Below are 25878 nucleotides of genomic sequence, written 5' to 3'. Positions count from 1 at the left end.
TTATCTATCTGCCATCTTTAAGACCTTCTCTCCCTTCCTATTTTTAAGAAATCTTTCTTTTCATGATCACTAAGCACACTCCTGTCTCCTAAATATGATATTCTTACTTCTCCTTGGGTCATTTAGCTGTGTACAGTTTTAATAAATTTTTAATCTCCTTTATATTTGTTTGAATCTGTCTCAAGGATTCCATTTTTTTTCATATGTTCAGCATTCAAGTTTTCTATCCTTCTCCTAAGTTCTTCTATTTTTATATTTATACTTATGGGGTTCACTAACCATATATTATAGTCCTCATTACTGAAAGTATCTGAGAAATTATTTCTGATGCGACTTTTTAAAATTTACTTTGTAATTTCCACTGTTACAACTTCAGAGAGTTCATGTGGATGGATTTCAAATAATTCCTTCTTATTGTTTCCTGGAGATGACTTTGGTAAGAAGCAGGTCTGGGGTTGTATCTTCGTTCAGTGGCTTCACATATTCAATTACTTTAGCTTAGTTCCTGCATTAATGCTTTGAAATTATTTACTGTATGTATCTTTGCTGCTAGTGTCAAGAATGCTTATGAAATGACTATTACTCAGAGATGTCTTTCAGGTATAACAGGCTTTTGGCTTTTTTGTGTGTTGTAAGATCCTTTCTCTTTAATTTAGGGGCAAGATAAATTGTAACTGACTGTTTTACCTATTAATATATCCCATTTAACCATGAAAACAGGATTTGTATTCTTATAACAAAATCTAAAACAAACTAGAAAATTATGTACTGAAAATGATCATTCAGTATAGCAATTTTGCCATCAAAAGAAAATATTAAAGGTTTTAGTAGAAAACAGAGGAATAGAAGAAAAAAATTATTATCACAAGACTGGATAATAAAGGAAGATTACACAAATTTTGGGAACTGATGAAAAAGAAAGGAGGGCATGAAGGAAGGAAGAAACCTGAAATTATTCTCATTGTTATGGCCCCCAAAAGAAGGATTTCTCAAGCTAACTCTTTCAGGTATGACATACTTAATCAATATTTTGAGCACACAGTCTTTTTCTGAAGTATTTCTTTCCTTGATTTGAAATAGATATTAAACATTAGAGTATTTATCATCAATTTCTTAGAGATTTCTCTGTCTTCATTCACTGACTTTATTTAAGCATTTCTCATGAGTTTAAGTACTACCTATAGGCTGTTATATCTCAAGTCAATACCTCTAGCACAAATTTGTATCTAAAGCCCTAGAAGGAAAAATCATGTATAACTCCATATCGCCAATGGAGTGACTAATATACACATCAAACTTATTTCAGTGCCTCTCATTGAAAGTCTAATCATGTCCCTTTAAAAGTTCTTTATTTCCTTGAAAATGATGTTATTCAATCCATTATCCTGCTAGATGAATATTAGGTATAGTACATCCTGTTTCACAGATGCAGATTCAAAGCATTAGTTTGTTTCTCTGCTTATCACTCTTATTTTCTACAAGAAGATATTATTACTGTCTGAATGTTTCAATCTTTCCAAGAGTACCAGGTTAAGAATCCATGCATGCTACAACTCACAAAAGGAAAAAATCCCATGATATTTCCTGTATTGAAAACTCAAGCATAAATATGTAAATATAAGGAAATATATGAAAAGAGGTTCACATAATTGCTTATGAATGAATGATAGGCCTACATGATGGAGAAAGATTTTAAATTCTGAGTACTTATTTATCATTATCATGGTAGGGGAAGATTTTCTAAGAAACCGGAGAGGATTTTCCCTGCATAATTGCTGGAAGATTTTGCAACATGATTTGAAAACTTTGGCCTTCACAACAGAAACAGATCAAAAGCTATTGCTCAATTGTATTGAAAGTCCAGTTTAATTTATTTCATCATAGTTTGGAAGATTCTCATAGAAAAACTGTGTTTATTATCTCTCAGACACCATCCTGTTCTCCCAGCCAAGATCAAAAGTTATCCTCTAAAATAGGTGTACATGCAAAGGAAATTTTAGTGGATCAAAATGACTCAACTGTTTCAATGTAAAAGAATTATATATTTTGTATCAAATGTATTGAAAACAATGATAGCTTTTAATGTAGGTGTGAATTTACCATGGTAAATTTGTAAATAACAGAAAAAATAAGGATAAAAGAAAAATAATAATATTGGTTGGTCTTCAATAAATAATTAAAATACCAACCATTTTCCTGATGCTAATGGCTCTTGAACTTCTGGGGGTGAGGACCATGAAGGGTGATGAGAGGTGAAGAAATAAAGACAAGAGAGAGAAGGTAGGTATCCAGTGTTGCTCTCTCTCCTGATGGGAGAAAAGGAACTGTTGAACCGCCATAGTGCATTTATACATACATCTAGCAAGTTAGTGAAATGCAGCATCCATCTGCTTGCATAGAATCTAAAGACGTGGTTTTCTCTGGATGGGAGCAGCTTGTTCATGTGGCTTGCTTCAGCTCCTCTTTGTTCTCAGGATCAACCTTACCTTACTCCAGCCCCACAGATGTGACTGATCTCCAGCTTCAGGCGCTCCTGACACTATTCCTTGAAAAACTGTGAACAAATGGAAGAAGATGGGGAGGGGGGGAATACAAGAATGAGAAGTTGGCAAGAGAAGTGCTTACTTGATTCATAAATCGTAAACTGTCGTGGACTCAAATGAATAATTGTTTTCATGTTGCTTATCCATTCTCTAAAGCAGACTTCTCAGTTTGCAGAAAACTACAAATATGTGCATGCCAAAGGAATATTGTGTTTCTTTAAAAATTGAATGCTTGTAACAGTATTTACCCCTATGATATTTTTCTGTTTTGATGAATATCTCCCCTGATGTGAGTGTTCTGAGTGACTAGAAAAGAATGCACTAAAATGTAAGATTGAAGTTTTAGAATAAGATAGTGAGAGACTACATAGTCATTGGTCAATACAACATTTTGGGAGGTGGGAATTTAAGAGATGTGGAAACTGTAGGAGGCATGGTTGTGCTGAGGGGAAGTTATTTGAAAACCAGAAATGTTCTAGGTGATTTTTATGAATGTTTCAATCTTATGTTTTAAAAAAATTCACAGAAGATCTAGTAAAACCTACTTACTTACTTTTGTTGCATAGAGTGATTACTGTTTGATGAAGTTAGGTCCTAAATTTAGTCTCTCAAAGTATGAAGAGAAAATAGAAGCCCTTTTGAGATTACTGCCTCATCTGAATGAGTTATTTTTCCTATGGGGGATATGTGAAAGCTCTAGTATTCATACAATAAGAAAAATGTAATGAAAATACCTATATGTGGAAAAAACTTTTTCAAACATATTTATAACTGTTTTCTGTTAAATAGATCCCTGGAATTAAATGTTGAAAAGAAAACATATTAAAATTTGGATGATTTTGAACCATTGTGCCAGTGTTCTTCCAAACGATTGAATTTCATAGTATGAAAGTACTTAAATTTGACAATATTGAATGTTTTTAAATATTTGATTTAATTATGATTTGTTTGTGGTCTCAATTTCTACCTTTTTCTCTGATTTACATTTGTCCTTACCATTCAGTAACTGCCCCTGCCAGGTTTCCTATAAATCCATACCTCTAAACTTGACACATGTTTTCCAATCCTATTAGAGTTAAAAGACCCTCAGAAGAGTTCAGCCACCTTCCTGTCAAATCTTTGTATCACCCTTTCTTTGGCTTGCTTAACACCACACTCTCTTCATTTTCCTTTTGTCTTTCTCACAGCTCCTGTTCTCCTCCTTTCCTATGTCTTTGCCTCATTCTTCCTTGTAGAATGTTCCACCTCATGTATTTTTCACACTCTATCTCATAGTGTGACAGCTTATCTACTGTTTGAGTTATATGAACAGCCATGACACCATGATTATGAATATCTATATTTCTACCCAACTTACATTAATTGTCTTACTATGACTTAACAGAGCATCTCCACGTGGATGTTTCCTAGGAATCAACCTCAAATTTACCTCTGAACAATAGAAGACATCAGTGTCTACTCCAGTCATTTTCCTTGGTATTTTATCTTTCAGTGAATGGCACTATCATTGACATTGTTGACATGCAAGGACTTAGCAACTACTAATTATAGACAACGCAAAGAACAGAAAGTGCAAGAACATCCTGGTGAGCTAAGGATTGGTCTGTTGCAAATGCCAATTAGCAATTTTTCTAAGCATAATTTTTTGACAAAAAGTAATAATGCTCATTGTGTGGCCTTGGCACAGTTGTAAAACTGATTATAATATATGTGTAGTTATTTATTTTTGGAGAATAAATTTGGTGTCTATCCATCATCCATCTATATTTCTGTCTTTATTACATTATCACATTATTTTCCTGAAGTTTTATAGTAAATTTGAAATGAGGAAGCATATGAGTCACACGTCATTTTTTTCCAATTTTTTGACAACATTCATGTCATATATTAATATTAATATTAATATTTATATTTTTTCAGTTTCATGGATAAGTAGCATCACAAATAATGTAATAAAATTTGGAGTATTTCAATTTCTTTGTATAATATTATCATGTGAACCATATTAAGACTTCCAATATAATACCATGGGTTGTCATTTTAATTTCATGTTTTCTTTTTCTGGTTTCAGCAAAGCTTTTATATTTCACTGTACACATCTTTAGCTTCCATACTTTAGTTAGCCTGAATACACTTTTTAATGTGTTAACTGTGGTGTAAACAGAATGCAACTGCTTTCTTAGTATTAGTTTTAATTTTTGTTAATTTGTGAAAATTGATAAAATTTTACACAATATTTTGTATCACACATATCTTCTCAACTCATTCATGAGTGTAATAGTTTAGCTGTGGAGACTATGAGGTTTTTTCCTCCGGATAAGGTCATGTTGTTTGTGAACAGAGGAAAATTTACCTTTCCTTTTCTACATTACATGATTCTTAAATGCTTTTAGGTTTCCAATTTTTCTGGAAAGAATTTCCCATGCTATGCTGTACAGAAATGAAAAGAGAGTAAAATTCTTTATCTTGAGGGAAAATGTTTTACTCTTACATCTCTGAATGTGATATCATCTATGCTTTTTTTTCAGTATGCTCATTAGGTTAACGAAGTCTTCCATTTTTATTTTGCTGAATGTTTCTTCCTTGATTTTAATTTTATCAAATATTTCACTGAACAATTGATATTACTATGCCTCTTATTCACCATTATTCTTTGCTTTGGTATATTACATTGTTTCAAAATTTAGTGATGAATCTTTTTGAATTGAGGGAAGAAATCTCACTCAATAATATATACAGTATATTTTTAATGGATGGCTTAGTTTTGAACATTATTTTGCTGGAATTCATATATTAGTATTCACAAAGGACATGTGTCTTGAGTTTAACATCTTGAAAATTTTCCCTATGGCTTATGTAGTGGATAATCTTTGCCTCACAGGAATTTGGAAGTGGGGCAGTGTAGTTGTGCTTCTCCCAATGTACGGTGTAGTTGCAACTGTTTTCATGTGTGTCATGGACATGGCTTTGGTCTCATTCTGTGACTTCTGCAACCACGCACTAGGTATGATTATGTCACTGTGCATTCTTACTGTCTTAGTCAATAATGACAAGGGGTACTTAATGTATGTGCTCTTCTATTTCCTCATTTAAACAAGTCTTGCCTAAACAGAACTATGAATTTTCTATCTAGTGACAAATTAGCATGTGAGGTTTAACAATCATAGATGTACTAAGAGGCAGTTTTAAGTGAAGAGCAAACAATTTGGGACAATGAGGACATCCATGGAAACTGACTGGCAACCACAGGGATCATTCAATCTTTATTTCTAGTCTCTGAGACATTTGATTGCTGTGCTAAGATTTGAAAGAATGAAAAAAATTTGAAATAATTACAATAAGGTAACTAAAGGAAAATCTAGGATTGTGCTTCAATCTCACGCATGTTGAGTTTTTGAAGGAAATTTGTTTATACAGATAAGGGACAACACCGGTCAGAGCTAATAGGGTGATAAAATAATGTCTATAAAACATGCATTAGATGAACACTGATATTTCAGATACAAATAACTCCTCAGATCCTATCTCTTAAGAATTTATCTTGTGGATTAATATCACCTCCTTATATAAAATGTTTATTGACATAATATTTCTTACTCTTGGGATCTTGTGCTTTCAGTTATTTAATGGTTTAAATTAGCATTCAATTTCATTCCAATCTCCAAAACTTTGTAAGCGAGAAAATAAAAATATTTCTCCCTGAAGCATGAGACACAGAATGGAGAGTGTAAAGTATATACATAATATAGAAGAGAAGGACCAGAAGTGGAAAGTTTAGGAAAAGACCAGGGTGGAATTTTACTGCCATATTCCCTGCATGAACACAAATGCAGACATCATTCCTACCCACACACATGGACATGGCTTCCATTAGTCAAGATATGGCTACAAAACAGTCCTGTGCACAATTGCTGCAAAGATTTTGTGTGTGCTCTTTAGCACATACAGCACTGTAAAATATTACTTAGACCAGCAGGACTCCAAATCAAATGCAGAGCAAACACATTGGTATAAAGAAACTGCACAGTGGTAATGAAGGTAAGCAGAATTGCAAAGCAGTGATAATGGTGACAAGAATGTGAAGAGTAGTAACAAATATAACAATAAAATGCAGAAAGAGAATGGTAAGGAGAAAATTTTAAAGGAAATAACCACTGAGTTAAAAGAAGTTTGAGGAAAGCATGAGCATGGTACTCACGTGACTGGTATGTAAGAACAGATTGGCAAAGTCAATAGTCTGAAATATTTTGATGAATGAAAATGTCACCAAAGGAGCTGATCTGGCAAAAGAAGTAACAGTGTTAACGAAGCATTGCTGCAAGTGGGGTAAAATATTTTGTTAGTGTGGTTGGCAGAGAAACAGCTGATAGGTGATTGTGTTAGTAAAGCCATGACTTGTGGAAAAAGTCATGGAATTGCACAGTTATTTATTCTAGAGAGTGCTTTGATAAATTCTGCAAGAGAAATGAACTCATAGTGTAGTAAGACATAGTGAGGCTTCCAGTTCTGACTAGGCCACTACAGAAACCTTCAAGAGGGAATTCATGGAATTCATGAAGGCAGAAAGATCTGTTGCTTAGTAAGTGTTCAACAGTGAAGAAACAGGGTTCTTCTGGAATATGATGGTGACCACATCCTGTATCACAGGTGGGAAGGCACTACTGTAATACACGCCCACGAAGAACAGATTGAACCTGTTTCTGTGTAAGAAAACAAATGCTGCTCTGAAATTTAAGCCACTACTGTTGGAACATTCCCATGACCCTAATTCATTCAAGGAACATAACATGAAGAAATGCAGACTCCTTGTCATGTGGAAAGCTAATGACAAATTTAGAGTTAGAACCAATTATTCGTGGAATCACTCCAGAGGCATCCCTACCCAATGTTAAATATCTTCGTGACTCCAGACTGCCTGAAATTTGCATTTTTCTGGTGACAATGACCCAACACACTCTCCTGCCTCCCTAGATGATATGGACACTGAGTAGGTCCATAACATACAGGTCAAGTTCCTTCTTCATAGCAGAACACCTGTTCTTCAGCCCATGACCAACAAGTGACTTGAAAATTCAAAAGCCTCTACACAAAGGTTCTTTTCACCAGTTGGCTTAATGACACTGAAGAGACACCCATGACTCTGAAAGAGCTCTGGAAGAAACATTTCAGTGTCTCCCACTCTACCAAACTCATTGATAAAGCCCTCTCTCTGTGTGTGTCTCCCCATCCTTCCATTTCTTAAGAAATGGCTCAGAAATTTCTTAGAAAAAAAGTCCCTCTTTTTGCAGCTGAGGTAATTGGATTACAAAGGCCAGGAACTAGAATTTCTTTCATATGATAAAATGCCTCATCTCTATAATTTCTCTATATGTTTTTTGTTTTCCTACAAGTCATGTGTTCTCTCATGGCCTCTCACTCATGCATAACACTACTTTCTCCTGTTTTAATTCAGTCTGTCAGAGTATCTGGCTAGTATCTGGTTCTTCTAGTCTGCCTTCTTTCCCATAGCCTCTAGTAATTGTTGTCCTATGTATTTGTATCTTAATTGCACATTTGTCTCACAACATACTTTATATTACCACTACTGAGTTGAATTTTCTCATGTTTTTATCCCTGAAAGTTTTTCATGTCTTAATGAGTGTTCGTTACCAAATGAGAAAAATGTTTTTATATATTCAATAAATGTAAATTAAACCTCTTGGACACTTGGTACTGTTCAGTTCGACTGTCTTTGATTTGATGGTGGATGGAGTTGTGAACTGCTGGTACAATTGTATCAAAATCTCTCCCTGTAATAATTGGATCACCTACTTCTTGTAGTTCTATCAATTTTTGTCCTGTATTTTCATTCTGTTATACGCATGCAAAATAGAAAAAATTTTTTTTTTTAGTTTTGATCCTTTTGTCATTGTGTGATGCCTGCCTCTGTTCTCAAATACATTGTTGCTATGTTGCTATGTTACCTTCTTTAACATTGATATAACTATGTTTATTTTAATGTGTCAACATGATATATCTCTCCTAGCATTTTTACCCTAACTCTATCTTTATATTTGAATTAATTTCCTGGCACAGCATACAGTTATGAACTCTTTTACTTTCAGTTTCTTTTGATCATCTCTTTGTAGATGTAGCTAAACAATTGGTATTTCAAGTGATTAATATCTGTTGCTATTCTCTACTCATCATTGTGTTCTTTGATCCTATTTTTTCCATTTCTTTTCTGTCTTCAGTACTTTTCACTGTATATTTTTATTATTTCATTATTTGTGCTCTCATAGCACAAGTGACCTGTATGTTATGGACCTACTCAGTGTCCATATCATCTAGGGAGGCAGGAGAGTGTGTTGGGTCATTGTCACCAGAAAAATGCAAATTTCAGGCAGTCTGGAGTCAGGAAGATATTTAACATTGGGTAGGAATGCCTCTGGAGCGATTCCATGAATAATTGGTTCTATTGGTTCAATGAAATTGGTTCTCTCTTATTACATGTGGGTCTCTTAAATTTTCTTTAGTTGCCTTCTTTGAAATTTTAATATACATTTATGAATAATTGAATTTATCTTTCAAATAATACTGAATAATTTCATTAATCATATGAGGATTCCTAAAATAGAGTACTGCTAATTGGTCTTACCTGCTCCTACAAGGTTAACTTACTTTTTATTTATTTATGTTTGTTAACACTTGGAATAGAACTCATGACATTGTACTTGACAGGCAGGAACTGTGCCACTGAGCTATATCCCCAGCTAAAGACTTATTTTACTATTCATAAATGATAAAAATTCAATACATTTTTACTGCTATTTGTTCTTGAGAAAATTGTTATCTATTATATCAAATCAGAATAAAAATAAAATATTTTAGTTTATCTTCATTCTTCCAGTTGGCCCACATTTTAGGCCTATCTCATTAAACCTCTTGATAAAGAATTTTTCCTTCCATTTTCGGGAGCCTAAGGAATCAAATAACATAACATAGTCTTTTCTGACTTTATTTTTCTTTTAAACTTAGAGCTGAGGGCCAGAGATTTAGCTCCACAGTACAAGCACAAGCCTAGTAAGCACAAGGCCATACATTTATTCCCCAGTCACAAAAGAATAAAATATAACAAAATAAAATAAAATAAAAATTAGAATTGGTCATATATACTGTTATATTTTAGTACATGTGTATTTGTATGAATATATATCCCTGATAAATATATACATATATTTTTATATAAATATCTTTGAAATTAAGTTTATGCAATTCCTTGTTTTTTATTTAGTATATTTACAAACCATAATTATTATATTTATATTTATAAATTTTAGAAAATTTAGTTTTGTGTCTCAACTAAGCCTGGGGAATTTATGTAGTTACATTTTCTCATGTAAACCGATGTTTCTTCAAAGAGAAACTCTCTGGAATAATTTTCAATGAATTGACTTAAAAATATACAATAAGACATTACAAATGTTAAAACAGATAAATTATATGCAAAGTAAAGGATTCCAGGACCCAGCAAGGTCACTTCTGTTACTGGGCACACTTTGATGTTTCTGACCTGACACAGAACAGTCTGTTAGGAAAAAATAAGAAAAGCTTTCTTTCATCCGTGGGAGATACTTACTGAAAAAGTATTGGTCAGTATTTACCAGGCAGTGACATGCTCAAAGTTTTTCTTCAGTATTTCCACATCTGACTCTTCATAATCCTTTAGGGTTTCCTTTTCTCTCATTTTCATGCCCACTTATACACTTGGACATCTCATTACACTGCCTGTTAGATTCTTCCCTTCTACCCTGGATGTTTAATTGCAATGGAGATGGTTTCTTTTTTATTTATTTACTTTAAGAAAATTGTATTTTATTCCAATAAGGCAAGATTCAGAGTAATAGCTTTCCAAATGTTAACTGAGATGAGAAATATAAAATAATAGGAAGGACTGCTGTTCTGTTTGGGTTAGTGTTCAATGTCTCAAAGTGAATTCTGGATATGGGCTAATGCACTCACTCAAGTGTGGAAAATAGTCCCAAAAGTACATTTTGACATGATGATCAGGAATCTGGCATCTAGTAAGAATATAAGTGAATTATAGGTCCACCATTTTGTAGATTAGACCTAAATAATACAGATTGTCTTCAGAAATAAAATTAGCAAAGTAGATGGTTCACTGAACCAAAGAAAACTTATATGCCAGTATCATCCTCAGATCATTTAATTGTAAGAAAAAGAATTAGCTCTCTAACATTGAATTCATAATTTTCCATTTAATAAGACACAAGGAAATATCCAAAGAACAATTCTGCAGGTGTGAGAGAACTTGGCTACTATAAGGACAAAGAGGTATGAAGCACAGGAAAAACTGAGGTTACACATAAAGTTGGACCCCAGGTCAACTTCTGAGTGACCTTACATCTGGGAAACTGACAGCTGGTATCAAAACAGATAATAGGACCTAATCTGTCTTTCACTGTAACTTTATTGAAGAATGTGATGCAGTTTGAAATTCTTAAGTTAAAATGTACGTGTTTGATTTAAACTCTTACTGTATAATAAGTGAACTTTCCTTTTTATGGTATATAATTGCAATATGTAGGAATTGATAGATAAAGTATATGTATCACCATTTAATTATTTGTGCTTTTAATCCAAAACCAAGTCAGTAGACATGGCAACAATTTTAAATTTCACTCTAGTCATAATCTTCCTTAAAAGAAAAGTGCATGTTTGAAAGGTGGACAAGAGTACCAATAATATTTTTTGTGATGAAAGTAACTTTTTATCTATAACTTCAATGTCCTTCTAACACATATTCCAAAGCCACTCTTATTTCTTGTAACAACATGAGCTAAGAATTGGTTCACATCAGTACTATTAGGCTAGTAAGTCTAACAACAACATGGAACTCACCCAACTGATCCAACAGGAGTAATTCAGGTGAGTAGTCACTCCATTATACTACAGGACCCAGAATCTGTATGAAAATCAGCCACAGAGTAGGACCATAGACACAAAATGGATAGTTGACACAAGTGGGATTAAAAAGATCAAAATATTAACCAAGAGATAAAAATCACAAAAAAGAAAAATGCAATCTCAAAACACTAGCCCATCTGATATAAATACACCACATATTGAAATAGAAGACACTGAAAATCACACACCTGAAGTTTATGGAAAAGTAGCAGGTCAAGCAAAGAAAAAAATTGATAAGGCTATAGAGGAAATCAGATGAGAAAAAGTATTTCAGATAAAGAAAGAAAAGACAATTTTAATGAAGGAGTTGCATTCCACAGCAAGATAAGACATAGATAAAAAAAATACAGCTACATAGGAAAATGATACAAACCTTGGATGAACAATGTAAGAAAGAAATAGAGCACAGGAAGAAAATTGAAAGAGATTTTCAGGAAATTAAAAACTTCATAGAAGGTTGGCAAAACCACTTGAATGAAACCGAAGATAGACTTTTAGACCTTCAGCACAAGATTGCAGCTAGTGACCATGAAAGGAAGACTTTTAAACCTTAAGCACAGGATTGCAGCTAGTGACCATGAAAGGAAAGAACTTTTAAAAATTACAAGGGGCCAGCAATTACAAATAAACAGTTCCAAGATAATGCAAAGAAAAACATTAAAAGATAGGTGTCATTAAAAACAGGAGAAGACATTGCAAATGAGGTAAAAACTATCCTCAAAATAATGGCAGAAAATTTTCCAAACATGGGAAAAGAATCTAAAAGACAGATAAATGAGGCATATAGCACTCCAATTGGCCACAACCAAAATAAATGTACACCTAAGTGCTGGGACTGCAGATCTAAACCATCATGCCTGGCCAGGGTTTTCAAACACTATGGGAAAAATAATCCAAATTCACATACATAATTTTTAAAAGTGTCCAACTTTCCCAGAAACCATAATTGCATTTCTATTCTCCTTCCCATTATAAATTGTCTTATTTACAATATCTATTGTCTTAGTTACATTAGAAAGTTATCTTGCTGTGGAGAATGGTGAAATTTATTCCTTACATCTCTCATTTAGAGAAAAGCTCCAAGACTAATGCAATTCATGTTTCTTTCTTGAATTCATCAGTTATTTAACTGTTAACATTTTACTCTCTCTCTATTAATCTGTTTTTCTTTTGGCACAATAGGGACCTATGAAAGACCTAAGGATTCATTTCTTTAAATATGTTAGCAATTAATAAAAAAGGCTTGTTTTAATGTTTAAAGTATTCCATGTTTAGACAATATCCTCAATACCAGCCTTATAAAAATTCATTATTTATGATTTAGTATTTCAACAAGTTTTTTCTCTAATTGTTAATTGATCACTTATAGGGTATAGAAATACAACTGAATCTATGAAAAATACTCAATTATTTATATTTCAAACCTTGCTCTAGAATTCATTCTTCCCTTTTTCTAAATATATGTTCTTTTAACCTAAGTGCTCTCAGTTGCATTTCTGCTCCAGCTTCTTTTCAAATATTTTTGTCAGCTTTTTGAAATTGAATTTCTTAGTCAATACTAATTTTACAGATTAAAGTGATTGTTGGAGTATTTCCACACATGCATTCATAGTGCCAGGTATGCTTCCTATACTCTTGATTCTTTCTCCCAACTACCCTACCAGGACCCTTCGTGTTCCCTAAAGATTCCTGTTAATGTGTTTCTGCCCCTCACTCTGCTTCCTTTCTCTAGAGACCAGTGTTCCATCCTATACTTCTGGCACTTGACTTTTCTGGTTTCCTTATTTGAATGAAAATATGGGGGCCTAGGATATCAGCTTGGTGGTGGAAGGCCTGCAAGTTCATGAGTTTGATTCCTGGTACAAAAAACAAAGAGAGAAGAACATGTAATATTTGCCTCTTTACTTTCCAGTTGTGGCAAACAATGGATTTCATTTTATTTATGGCTGCATAGTATTCAGCTCAACAAATAAGTGTCTTTTCTTTATTCATGTGCTAAAGGTCATCTGGCTTGATTCTGATATAGGGGAATCAAAGTCCCAGTATACTAGATGTCCAGTATGAGTTTGTGTCTTCTAAAATTGAAGAATGAATTTTAGGAACAATGGAGGTTAGGAGCAGGATAGATTTATTAAGTGAAAGAATGCTTCTGTCTGAGAGAGAGACAGAAGGAGTCGCGCGTGGATTGCCAAGTATCCTGCTATTTCCACATATTTTTATAGAGCAAAACCATGAGGGAAGCTGGGTCAATGGTGTGGGAAAATGGAAAGTCGCATGGCAGGTGAGCATGTGTAGTGGACAAATGGAGTGACTCCTAGAATGCAGAACAATTGCTGCAACTTTGATTATATGGAATCTTATTTCTTGACACTAATATGGCTATGGTATCTCCTCAATTGGCTCTAAGTGTTGCAAGTAAAGCTGGTTAAGGTACTGACAGGTAATCAGTAAAGCCATCAGACAGTCTCCTGTTTCCTTGCATTGTGCTCTCTTTAAAATATATAAGCACAGTGGGATGGTAGAGCCAATCAGCTCCAGGAATGTCAACTGGGTATGAGCCTCAAGGTAAAGAGGCTATGACTCCCCAGGGCACAAAATTTTACAAATCAGAAACATAGGCAACAACTTGCTAAAGCAGTTCAGTTGCTACCTTAATTGAATTATGCAAATTGATCCTTGCCCATAGCAAGGATCTCTGCATTTTGCAGAGATGCTTTTGTCCCTACCTGACTAATCAGTTATTACTCACATTGTTTCTACCATATTGACTATGACTCATCCTCAAATGACCCCTTTTTCATGAGATAATAAATTCTGGGAGAGCCTAGGATCAAGGCCTTTTTCTTCATGGAGATTGGCTGTTATTAACTTAAAATATGTCTTGGTGTCTTTACTCTCTCCATGGGTTGCATTGGAGATGGTAGATTGAAATTAATTTACTGGGATTCCAATAACATCTCAATGAGATTATAAATACAACTTTTTGGATTGCAAGGAAGACTGGAAAAGAGATTATAATACTTGGAAGACTATACACAATATTTGAGATTACAATAAGCATGAGGTGGGACAGAACTGTGATCAGCCAATAAAACCAATTGCCCATGTAAAACTGATTAAATCAGGATCAAAAGGGGAAGCAAGTCAAATAGGCATGAGTACAGAATAGGGATTTTGCCAGTAAAGTGTTGCATTAATGGCTCCTGGCTTGCACAATGTGAGGGATACCTAGTTAGAATATCAACCCCTTATGTTTATATGTAGGGTACGGTTGCATTTGTTTTGAGATCTGGCCTATGGCAGAGATGTATTTCTCTTCCAAGTTTGCAACGTATCTGTTGTTGGAGGGTTGGTCCTGTGTGACTGCCTATAGGATTTCCAATTAACTCAGTTGCCTATAACCATTCCACAGTGTGGCTATTGCTGAGAGTGCTTCAAAAAACCTCGAAGTGTAGGTATCTTTTTGGTACAGAGTTCTTCTCATTTGGATTTATCCATCCTAGTTTAATTGCAGGATGATATGAGTTATATTTTAGACTCTCCATAGGTTTTTCCACAATGGCCACAGTAATTTACATTGTTACCAGCAGTATACATGCATTTCTTTTTTCCACATATTCTCTAGCATTTGTTATTTACTGAACTTCTAATAATGGTCATTTTAACTGGAAAGAAAGGGCTACAGATAGCTGAGCTAGTTAGAACTACTATAGGCAGTCAGACAGGGCAAGGCCCTGGAGGAAACCTACACAGAGGACCAAATGTTTTATGAATTTGGAGGAGAGACACACCTCTTGCTGTGGGCCAGATCTCAAGCCAGAAAGCAAAAACAAATGCAACCACACCCTAAACATAGAGGTAAGGGATCAGGTGTGAATCACCTGGAGAAGCCAGGAATCACCATTCCAATCCCCTTCAGGCAGAGTCACTGCTGTTAAGCATGCCTGCTTACTATGTGACTCACTTTCTCTTTTATTCCTGATTTAATCAGTTTTACCTGAGCAATTAATCTCAATGGTTGACAATAGTTCTGTCCCACCTTATGCCCACCTTGCCAGTTTTTAGGTTTTGTCCACTTTTAGTCCTGCCTCACTTCAATATTTTACTCTATACAAGCCCCTAGAAAAGACGAGTCCCTGGCAACCCACTTGGGCTCCCTTCTGGCTCTCTCTCAAACAAAAAGAAGCTTTCTTTCTCTCAAATGTTTTTGCTCTTAACCTCCATTGTTCCTAAAATTCATTCTTCAGTTTTAGAGAACATGAGCTCATATTGAGCATGTAGTAGGTTGGGAATTTTGTTCCCCTATACCAAAATTATAGTCCACTGTTACTTTGATTTGGGTTGTTATGATAATTGGTTAAAGTAAACTTTTTTCATACAATTGCTTGCCATTGGTAAGTCTTCTTTTGAGAAGCATCTGTTTAGATTTCTAGATCATGTTTCATTTGATTTGTTTGTGTAGTATTCATCCTTTAAAGTCTCTTAACTATTTGAAATGTCAAATCCTTGTTAGATTTACCTTTTGCAGATATTGATAGAACTGTGGGGGACCGGCGGCAGTTGAAGAGATAAAAAGTATGAAATAAAATTGACCTTTATTTTGAGAATGCGGGGAGAGACCCTCCAACACCTTGGGGTGCAGCATCTCCCCCTGGGATCGGTGATCTCTCCATGGAACACATGGAGTGGGGGCATATAAATAGCGTAGGTTTGAAGTGGAACCTAAGGGGCATTAGTGATGCACAGGTAGCCCATTGGCACTCATTTGGTGCCAGAGGTAAATTCCTAGGGGTGGGGAAGATACAGTCACTGGTAAATTCCTAGGGGTGTGGAAGATGGAGCTCCTTGAATCCGCCTGAGGCTTTACCAACTACTGTGTCCTGTCTGGGCCAAAACTCTTTCATATGCCATCTTATGATTGTTATTGTGAAAAGGGTGAAGATTTCTTTCTTTACTGATTCCTGCTGGAAGGGGGCACTGTATTGGGGTCTAGGGGTGTCAACGGGATGATGATTGAAGCCCAGGTGGAAGCTGGTGCCAGGTGTTTTTGCCAGGACAACTTCACTGGTGAATGCATGTATATGAGACTGGAAAAACAAAGAGACAAGATGTTATGAGGAGGCATGGCACTGTCATATTTAAGGACCCATGTGAGGTAGAAGGAAAGGTACCTTTGATTTTTATATGTCATTATATCAGGACCATGTTGAGGTAGAAACATTTCCATGGTAAGGCAGAATTCTGAAAATAAATATGGGGTTAGGAGGAGTAAAGTTATGAGAGGTGATTACTCCCCCATCTGAAAGGGTAAAAGTTAAGAGGGTAAGGTGTGTCTCTGGTATGCATGACGTAGGAGCCTTTAGGAAATGCTGTTGGGAGTTCTGCTGTGAAAAAAGGATAAGAAATTAGAAACCAAATTGGATAACAAAACATGACAGCCTGAGAGTTGTGGTTGTGAGGCCTTGGTGAAATGGAGATGAGTAGGCAAGAGGATGGTTAGATCTAGGGCTGGAAGGGCACTTCTTAGCCTGAGTGATGTGAAACCAGGATGGCATTCTAGCAACTTTGATCACTATTGAGGTTGCCAAGAATATCAGGTATGGGTTGCTGAAACCTGGTTGTAGTCCTTGGAATGATTTGTTATAACAGGACTTTAGCAAGTATATCAGCAGTCTCCCTGGTTGTGTGAAAGGCTTTTATGTATCCTGAAAAAGTATAAACAAAGTGAGAAGACAAAATTTATCTGTCAGTCTTGACCAGGGTTGTCTGAAAAATTGGTGAATAAGAAAGGAAGGGGGTGGTTTATATCACTGAGGAGAGGTTTATTAGCGATAACAAGTGTAAGCTGTTGAGACCTCAGTGTCTCTAGGTCAGTCTGTGTAAACACAAGGGAATAAAAAGCATTTTTAAGATTTAGGACTGTAGAATGAGTGGTGGAGGGATGATTTGGCACCACTGGGTAGTCTGGGACCTGCACGAAATAGGCCCTTTTTGTAAATGGCATAGGTTGGCTGTCAATACCCCTAGAGGCTGAGGATTTAATATAGCAGCCTGGAAACTCAGGAAGAAGTCTGTACATATGGCCTCTATGTCCGCAAATACAGAGAATGTCTTACCGGAGACTTTTAGTGGGACTTTGGACTCTGAGACAGACACCTTAAAGTAGACTGCTGTTGGCCCTGAGCCCTGTCAGTCTTCAGCAGGAAGTTTAAGCTGATCTGTCGGCAATGAATCTGGCAGTGTTGGCATTTCCTGTGAGGGCTAGAAGTTAGGATGGCTTACCCACTATCTGGTGGCTAGAACAGTTTAGTAACCCTGGGGTAAGGTCTCAAAGGAATGCCAGGATGGGGCACTGTCTTGCCCAACATCTTCTGCTGCATTTGATGCATGGTCCATGGGGGGCCCAGGAAGCTCCACTTTGTGTCAGTTTACCTGTCTCAGAACTCCAAGTGTCACAAGTGTTATCTCTGTTGTTGAAAATATGAAGAACCATATTAAGGTCTCTACAGGTTTGAAGGTCAAGTTTTGCCTTTTTGTTTGGGATTTGGACTACATTAGAAAGTATCTGTAGAATTCAGTAAGTATGCAAGAGTTAAATATAATCAACAGGGTATTTATAAATTTAGTAATGGCTTCTCATAAGGAGGAGAGGTCTAGAGAATTTTAGGAACTGACATGTAATTTATGTCATATATAAATATTTCTTTATGTTATTAAAATGTCTAATGCCATCTGATTTTTGGAGGATGGCCTGTTTAATTAATTTTTACCTTTTTATTTAGGAGAGAAATCAGCTACGGTGTTATTTAATATCAGTTGAATATAGTTAATTATGGCTTGGTGGAGGGCTGACCCAGGGCAGGCAGATAGGCTGGGAAAGGTTTAAGTTTGGCTTCTGCCACACTTTTGGTCTTGTTGTTTTGCATATATCATATAATCCTTGTCTTGGAAAAGAGCTAGTGGTTCCCAGCAAAAGGAATTTATAATTACCTCTTAATTTTGGTTGTTAAACATTTAGGAGATTGTTGAAGGCTTTAATTGATAAACAAGGCTGGTAAAATTACTAGGTGGCCACTTTTCCATTTATCAGCCAAAGTCTTGTCTATTGTTGGCTTATTTAACCTTGATTAAATGGTCTGAGAATGTAAAAAAATAGCATCTCTGAGCCGAGCTGCAGAGCTGCTGTTTATCTGTGTTTGTGGTCTGGTGCTTTTGTTTGGGAGATATGCTTATTTGGGAGACACACAGCACCTAAAGCAGGATGGAACTCTGAGCCTGGGTGGGGCGCTCCAGGGTGGGGGTGGCACACACAGAGTAAAGGTGGGGTGAGCCCAGGGCATAGCCTGTGAGGCGGGGTGGGACTGCCCCCAGAAACACACGCAAGGCAGAGGTGACAAAGGCAGCAGCAGTGGCAATGGTGGGCACCCAGCACACGGGGCCAGAGCTGGGAGGTGGATTTGGGATGTGGCGTGAAGCTGAGACCTTACACGCTGGCAGACTGACACAGAACTGAGCTGCCACATGGAGCCAAAACTGCTCGTGGGGTGTGTGGATTAGGGCATGGTGTTAGAGCCAACCCCCTCAGACCCAGAGTGTGGCATGAGAGCCAAGATACCACGTGGAGTTGGGGTGTGGCGTGACAGTTTAAAGCAGTCCACTTGTATCTCTTAACACTGTTTTGGGCTGGAGCGCGGCATGAGAGCTTAAAGCAGCCCGTGCATATCTCTCAACACTGTTTAGACACACCTCTGCCTTCTCCTCGAGGAATGGGTCAGTGTACACAGCAGTGGGGAGGGAGGAGGAGGCAGTGAGGAAACAAAAGGGGATGCTGGTGGGAAAGGACACACATTCTCAAAACAAAGGCTTAAAGATAGAGAGTTTTGTAAACTTGTCGTCCGTGTGATAAGTCATAGATAGGTATGGCTCTTTTGGGGGGTGACAGGAAGTGGTCCCCAAGATAAAATCTGGTGTGGGGTCTGGCCCATGGAGTTATAGCCAGATGAGGCAATGGACCATGGTCTACTAAGTGTAAGTCATCACTTTTTACTTATTTTAGACCAATCGGTATTATATGTTTCCAAACCTCATAATAATTGGCAGTCACCAGTATACAAGTGGATATCTCGTGGGTTTTAGTAACTGTTCTGCCCATGAGAACTTAAAAAACTCTGAAGGATGTGAAAGTCTCCAGTGTGGACACAGGCTGGCCCAGGAAAACTCTGCCTTGGGCTATCTCAGGACATGAGACCATCACTGGAGCCCACGGAAAGGGGGAGAAAACCTGCCTGGGGCCTGGCCCAGTGGCAATCTCTGGGGGTTGCTCACCTGGGGTAAATTGGGTCAGTGTTGTTTGCAAACCAGCGGTGACAAGTTTACAGCTCCCAAGTGTAGAAGTTTGGAATTAATGCAGGATGTGGTCTGGTCCTGGTCCTGAACGGCAGGGGACTCAAACTGGGAGGGCCCCAAGAATCTCTTGTCTGCCGTTGCTGTGGGGGAAGGCGGTGGCTGAAAAGATAAGAAGTATGAAATATAAATGACCTTTATTTTGAGAATGCAGGGAGACAGGCCTGATCCTCTGGGGTGCAGCACCTTCCCCTGGAGTCGGCAATCTCTCTGTGGAACACGTGGAGTGGGGGCATATAAGTAGCCTAGGTTTGGGGTGGAACCTAAGAGGCATTAGTGATGCACGGGTATTCCACTGGCACTAGTTTGGCACCAGAGGTAAATTCCTAGGGGTGGGGAAGGTACAGTCACAGGTAAATTCCTAGGGGTGTGGGAGATGGAGTTCCTTGGTTCCGCCTGGGGCTTTACTGGCTACAGTGTCCTGTCTGGGCCAAAACTCTTTCAGATATATTCTCACATTCTGCAAGTTTTTCAAAATATGTTGAATGTTTTCCTTGCGTGCTTCTCTGAAGATGTTTCCACTGGCGAGTTTTACAGTTTCCAAATACTCATGCCCTCTTTTCTGGGCTATAAAAAGATAATTACTGATCAAAAAATAGAAGCTCCAGAAACACACGCAAAGACACGTTTGTCTTTTTTAGTTCAGTGAGGGTGAAACTTCTGATCGCTGCTTAGGCCAGGCTCACACCCCTCCTCATCCTGAAGCAGCAACAACAAAATAGATCTTCAGCATTCTCTCTCTTTCCCTCCCTCTCTCCCATTATTCTTTTCTTTCTTCCTTCTTCCCTTCTTTCTTGCTTCCCTTTTAGACTTTCTGAAATAATGTTTCAATGTGTAGGTGAGGGTGGCTTTGAATTCACTGCTTAGAGGACCAGGATTGTCTTTAGCTTGCCGTGATCCTCCTGCCTCAGTTGCCTGAGTCCAAGAATTTCAGGAGTGCTCCCTCACACTCACCTTCTTTTCCATCTCTGAACAATAAAGGATATAAAACTCTGGGGGTGGGATGAAGTAGGACAGAATAAAGGTAGCCACTCCCAGAAAGGTTACAAAGAACATCATAATTTTAAACATAAAGATGGCAGGTTCAAGACAGGCCAGGGTTTCTGTTGTTGTTATTTGTTTGTTCTATTTTTTCCTGATACACAGTAAGCCTGGACAATTTTTTTAATGCATATAGTCCCTTTCCATATTCTTACCTGTGAATAGATTAACTTTTTCACTTATGAATAGCCTTTTTATGTTTCTGTGGGTAAGCCATTCTTTTTCTTCTTTTTCCATAAAGTAGGTCCTAATATAGATTTTTCTATACAGCCCCGCTCTCTTGAGAAAAATATAAATATTTAAGAATTTGAGGCATTATGTGCCTTTCTCTCATGCAGTACTGCACTCTATTTCTTTGTACACTTTTCAATTTCTGCTTAATACATTCCTTTATGTCTCTTTAAAAAATAAGAAACTTCTATTTAATTTTCTCCAGATATTCCTTGGTAAGCTGTGTCACACTACATGTCTTTAATACATTTTGGATGTATCACATATTTTAAATAATTCCTCTGCACCATTCACTTAAACTTTCAATGCTTGCAAACGTGTATTCTAAGTACACTGAAAGCTTACTTCTTGTGTTGTAGGTCTTCGAATTTCAATTGACTTCTGAGGACATGAAAGTGATAGATGGCCTGAACAGAAACTTGAGATATCTTCCTGCTGAGTTGTAAGTAATTTTGAAGCATACTGTTGTAGTCCCCCAAAAAGGCCTTGAGATGAAAAACGGGGCAAGACAACAGCATTTTTGTTTTTTGTTTTTTGTTTTTTTTTTTTGGTCTTTTTTGTTTTTATCGGTACCAGGGATTGAACTCACGACTGCCTGCTTGCAAGGCAGGCACTTATGCCGCTGAGCTAAATCCCCAGCCCCGACAACATCATTTTTTTAAAAAGCGCTTTTATTTTAGCTGGCGCAGCAACACAATGCAGATGAAATTCGCAAAGCTGTGTGACTGAGTTAGAATTTTGACTGATTTTTATAGTTCATTTATGATAAGCTCATTGATCATTAAGTACATAGTTATGAGAAACAGAAACAAGGTGGGCCTTTGTTCCCTTTTGCTTGAGGTCAGAGACATTTCACAGTGGGTGGTTAGCCAATTAATAGCCCTTGGTCTGCCAATTCCAGAAACATTTGTCTCTCATAAAGGGAACATTGGTTGACACAACATCATTTGTCTCTTACAAGTGGAACAAAGTTTGAGACAGCAAACAGCTTACTCAGGGATGATGCACACAGAATAACATGACCACACAGTCAATTAATCTATAACTGTGTGGTTGGAGCATGGTTACTGGTTAATGAGCTCAGCACAGAATGACAATACTGCTAATAACTATCTTTTTAACTACCTATTTTTGCAAATAATTATCTTTTAATTAACTATTTTATTTTTTCAGCATTTTAGTACAACACATATGTTGCCATGTTGTTTTTCAGTTTCAAGTTTCTCTCATCTTTATCAGTGTGTGTTTGGTCAGAACACTGTATTTATCTCTCAGAAAGCTTCCCTTTTTGTAGTCAGCAGAACATTTCCTGTGTCTAAAATATGCAGTGCAGAGGATAAAGAAGATTTTAGATGAGAAATTCCAAACCAACAGAAGTGTATTAAAACTGCATTGCTGAAGATTTCAGTCATCAAAATAACTTTGCTATTCCTTCATGCTCTATGGCTTGATATTCTGATATTGGCTATGCATTATGAATGAGAGCAAACAGGGAATATGTATCCACTCACAGTGTAGAAATTGTAACTCCTAGTGGAAACACATGTCATAATATTTGAAAGGGGATTAGACAGTCTACAATTGCAGGTTATCCACAATCAGCAGATACTTTGCTATCATTACTAATATTGTTAGTAGTATAAAAAACATGGAAAGATAAGGTAGCAATATATGTTAAAGAGACACAGAGTAGCAATCAATCAATAATTCTTGCTCATTATTAAATATTTTAATGAATATAATTTTTGTCACTTTATAGCTTGTGTTGTTTTTAAAATATACAATCTAAGAGCCTCTAGGGTGAATGTTTGTGTTGTAAATGACATTTTGACATTCCCGATTCTAACCAAGTATGGTATTTATGATGAATTATGGGGAAATCAAAACTGAATAAGAAAAAAGAGAAGTCAAAGTGGTATAGGGGAATGAAACTCCTGACCTACTATATGTCCAAAATGAGTTCATGTTCTCTAAAATCAAAGAATGAATTTTAGAAACAATGGAGGTTAAGAGAAGACATGTTTATTGTAAGAAGGAAAGCTTCTGTATGAGAGAGAGACAAAGGAGGTCCTGGGTGGGTTGCCAAAGAATCTGTATTTTCTCAGGATTTTTATATAGTAAAATCATGAAGTGAGGAGGTCTAAAGTTGGTCTATAGCTGGGAAAGTTGTAACTTGCAAGGCATATGGGAATGAACTATGGTCCACCAGTAAGTTTAATTGTAAGAGAAAGGATTTTGCCCTGGATGAAAAGCTGCAGAGGTGGGAGGCTGGAAGGTAGAACCAAGAGGCTCTATTTTGGGGTCATCTTCCCCTCCCCTAAGCAATTTACCTGTGGCATGAAATTAATTCCAATGGCCTATCTATGCACCAGTAATGCCCCTTAGGCACCACCCCAAACCTAAGCTATATTTATGCCCCCACATCACGTGTCTGGCAGAGAGAATGCCAGACCCCAGAGGTCATGGAGTCTCTCTCACATTCTTAAAATAAATGCCACTTTTATTTCATATTTCTTATCTTTATATCCATGTTGAAAATTCTATCAGTAAAGTAAAATTGACCAAATCATGGACAAATGGAGAAGTGAGTCATGTCAGTGACTCCTCCTATAGGGGATTTGGATGGTGACTCCTGGCTTCTCAAAGTGATCCAGATTTAATCCTTAAGGATTATACTTAAGGGTGTACTTGCATTTGGTTTTCCTTGTGTTTTGACATCTGGTCCACAACAAGAGGTATGTGTCCCCTCCAAGATCCTCTATGTGGTCTTCTTCAAGGATCTAGCCCTGTATGACTACCTATAATATTTCTGACTAGCTCAGTTGCCTGTAACAAAAATGCTAGCAGTAGATTGTGCACCCTCAAATATTTGTTGTGCTGATCAATATTTGGACTTAGACTTGCAGTAAACATTACATATTGATTCTCTGCTTTCACTGAGAATTCAAAATCAAAAGGAATTTATTTGCTTTTTTGGCTCTGAATAATATATAGGAGTGTGTGTGTGTGTGTGTGTGTGTGTGTGTGTGTGTGTTTGATTCTGTATTCTCCTATGTGCAGAAAATAAAATTTGAAATTTTTATGATTTAAGCATAGTTTTCTGTTAACATATGTTCATAAAGAACAAATGACAGATTTTTTAAGCAGTCAGTAAAAAATGGTTAACTTTCAGTGTTTGAATATGCTTAAATATTACTAATTTACTGTCATAGAAGTAAACTGATGAAGACCATATTATACATTTTTTCTAATTATAGCATTGAAGGCCACCCTAATTATCCATTTGCTGATGAATATTAACATGGGACCTTTGTCATGAGTACTGGCAGAAATTCCTTTTCATGAAATATGATACAGAATACATCTGAGGTGTTGCTGCTCTGACTCATCCTGGTCAAACCATGCTGATTAGCAACTCTCCTAGATTAGATTAAAAAGGGACTAAACTAGCATCAGATTTTTGAAAACAATATAAAATCATTTTTTCTAAAGGTTCTTGCTTTGTGCTGTTTCTGTTATTTGCATGGCATGTTTACTTTGAAGTCATTATGGCTAGAAACAGACTTGGCTGGAGATCTTTGGGGAAAACTATTTCAGAGGATGGTAATGGGTCTCACAGCAGGTTCTGTGGAGGTAGGAATTGGCAGGTATTCATCAGACACTTTTACTTCAGCCCATGGAGTAATGACAAAACACAGTGCATCTAATTTATTGTCCATGTCTGGAAGGTGAAGCACATATGACAAGGGTGACAAGGGCCTACTGCGCCTCAACTATCACAGCTTCTGAAACAGGGGAATCAGGGGCATGGTGGGGGCTGGAAGGGTCCTGAAACAGGAAGCAGACTGAAAATGTGATTCATAATCGATGGAGGAGACAATGAGGAAGGAGCTGAGCACACCTTTGCTTGGAAAGTAATGTCAGATGTTCTTCTGATAATTGTATTCTGCAGATGAAAAGGAAATTTTTACATACTTTTATCTCCTGACAGAACTGACACATTACAGAATTTGTTAGTCAGTAACGTCAGTAAACTGACTCCTCATAGAACAACAGAACTCAGCAAGCATGAGTTAGGAAAATGCAGGGTGCCCTGATGAGTAAGCTGGGATAATAGCATCACCAGAAAACCTGGAACTATGCCACATTATAAAAGTTGGAAAATACTGGAGTCAGTCATTGTGCAGTGGTACTATGGAATCTTTTGAATCCCTTGAAAACAGCATATAGATGGATGTAAGCAAAATATTAGGAAAGAATCTTCAAATATAACTGGAAAAGTGAAGCAATTGCTAGACACTGGGTAGTAAATATTACAGAAATTCTGATGAAAGTCACCTGTTAAAATCTGGCATGTCCAACCCACTATCAGTGGGCCACATGTATCCTTGGGCAGCTGGAGAAGTCCAAGGTCCCATAAAGCCCCATAAGACTGCAAACTTTTAATATTATCATGTAATTGCTAGTGATATTTTTGATGACTAGATTTCATGGTGCTTGAACAAAGTAGGCACAACAGACTATATTATAGGGGATGACCCAGTGTACTGGTAATTGACCTCCTGCATATACCTCATAGACAATCAAAGTGAAATATGTGTTCCAGGTGTTACAAATACTTGGAGTTTGAACTTGAGTAAAAAATGTGACAGTCACAGAGAGTAGTATCTCAATCTACCTTTAAGTGCATTAG

General features: G+C 36.8%; 1 long non-coding RNA gene across 2 annotated transcripts in view; it reads left to right on the top strand.

The window, feature by feature from the left end:
- Nucleotides 1-25878, top strand: part of LOC134473527 (uncharacterized) — a 47865-nt gene that overhangs the window by 11104 nt on the left and 10883 nt on the right. For both annotated transcript variants that reach the window (XR_010043813.1, XR_010043812.1), the window contains exon 3: nucleotides 21545-21627. This is a non-coding gene — a long non-coding RNA (uncharacterized LOC134473527). The remainder of the gene's footprint in view (nucleotides 1-21544; nucleotides 21628-25878) is intronic.

This window comes from Cavia porcellus, unplaced genomic scaffold (genome assembly GCF_034190915.1).
Source record: "Cavia porcellus strain 051 isolate PalLab524CR breed Dunkin Hartley unplaced genomic scaffold, mCavPor4.1 scaffold_27, whole genome shotgun sequence".
In the NCBI taxonomy this organism is placed as follows: Eukaryota; Metazoa; Chordata; class Mammalia; order Rodentia; family Caviidae; genus Cavia; species Cavia porcellus.
This window is presented reverse-complemented; position numbering and strand designations above follow the sequence as displayed.